Source organism: Aptenodytes forsteri, unplaced genomic scaffold (genome assembly GCF_000699145.1).
Source record: "Aptenodytes forsteri isolate BGI_AS27 unplaced genomic scaffold, ASM69914v1 Scaffold479, whole genome shotgun sequence".
NCBI lineage: Eukaryota > Metazoa > Chordata > Aves > Sphenisciformes > Spheniscidae > Aptenodytes > Aptenodytes forsteri.
The window spans coordinates 1,042,055-1,043,708 of record NW_008794627.1 but is presented as its reverse complement, the minus strand read 5'-3'; positions in this window follow the sequence as shown (position 1 = coordinate 1,043,708).

Here is a 1,654-nt window from a genome sequence, read left to right as displayed (position 1 = left end):
GGCGGTGCGGAGGGGCCACCGGGGTGGGTGCCAGGCCGCAGCCTGCGTCTTCCGACGGAGCCCGGGCTGCCGGCGGCGAGCAGGGCCTCGCGGCTGGAGGTGCGCCCGCTCTCAGACGTCGCTCTGGTTCGTTTGGCACCGTCCCTGAGAAACGAAAATGATCTCGTGTCCGACAGAGCGGAGTTCAGGAGTCACCCGAAAGGCTAGCACGCAAGCAGAATTTGCTCCGTGGCACGTGAGCTCAGATTTGGTCAACTGGATTAGGGACTGAATTTTCCTGTGTAAGTTCTCAGCAGTGAACTGGCGGTGTCCACAAACCATACCTGTGGGGGAGGCGGGAAGTGCCAGCCTCACGGGGTTACAGCAGGGGATGCCCGGGTCCGCCAGCTTCCAGGTGTGTTCGTGGGGCTGTGCTGGTGTGCCGCGCGGAGCTGCCGTTCTCCGGCAGAGCGGGAACAGAAAGGAGGATTATTTCCTGGGAGGGACCCAAACCAGAAGAGGGACAGGAAGGTTAATTAGGTTTCCTTTCCCTTCAGCTTCCTGTTACATCTTTCCAGACCCTTATTTTTTCCATTAAAGTTCCAAATACTTTTGTTTGTTTTTTTTTTACTTACAGTTTAATAGGCTACCACATACAGGGTATTAGAAGAAGGATAGCACGCTTAACGTTTGCTTCTTTTAACTTCTTATTTAATATTGCCCAAAGTGCTAGAATTCAAAATTCCTTGTTCTAGTCTTAGTTAACTGTTCTGCATTGAAGTTTGTTTGGCCCCAACTGCAGAGTATTGCATTAGTCCGTAATCATAGATGGATGTTATTTGGTGAGAAAAGTAATTTGTACCTTTATTTTTGTACCAGTTGAAATCAGATTTGTGGTCTTTTCGAATAAATGCTGTAAGTTGTGGTAAATAATATTACCAATAGCATAGATAAATAAGTACATTATTTCAAGAAGTATTTTTAAACATGGAAACATTTTCATCACTTTAGTTTCCACAGCCATTTTTTAAATTAAAATCTAAACATTTGAGCTGACTATATATTTTTCTAGCAAGATAAAAAAGAGCTTTATCTAAACCCAATAATGTGGTCAAGCCATGTGGATAATAACCACAGAACTTTATAAAAAACATGGCTTGTACCCCAGTTTAATGGCCTTCTTAACTCTGACATGTAACGAAAGCAGAAAGTCAATCAAAAGCTACTTAAAAGTACTGACAATTTCAGTTGCCTGCCACTAGTGGTGTGCAAAATTTTAATTAATTCTACATGCTCCAGTATAACTACTGTTATTTTTATTACTGCAGCTATTTACGTACCTACCGGCACGATAATCTTTCAATGAGAATACCCTTCTCTGTGATCACTCTGCAATACCATGAGACAGTCAACTTGACCTGTATTTCACGGAGGCGCTGATGATTCACCTGGATTTCAGCTTGAAGTCTGCTCTCTAAATAGTTTATTAGGACCAGGTATTAATACAGCTATTGGTATTCGTGAGGAGTCACAGGTGCACAGCTCACAGAAGCCTGTTAGCCAAGCAGGTATCACAGAAGACAGACCAATTCCCCACCTGCCATGAAAAAGTGCCCTTATATGTTTATTTTTGCTTCTTAACAATTATTTTGGGGGCCATTTTTTTCCTGCATGG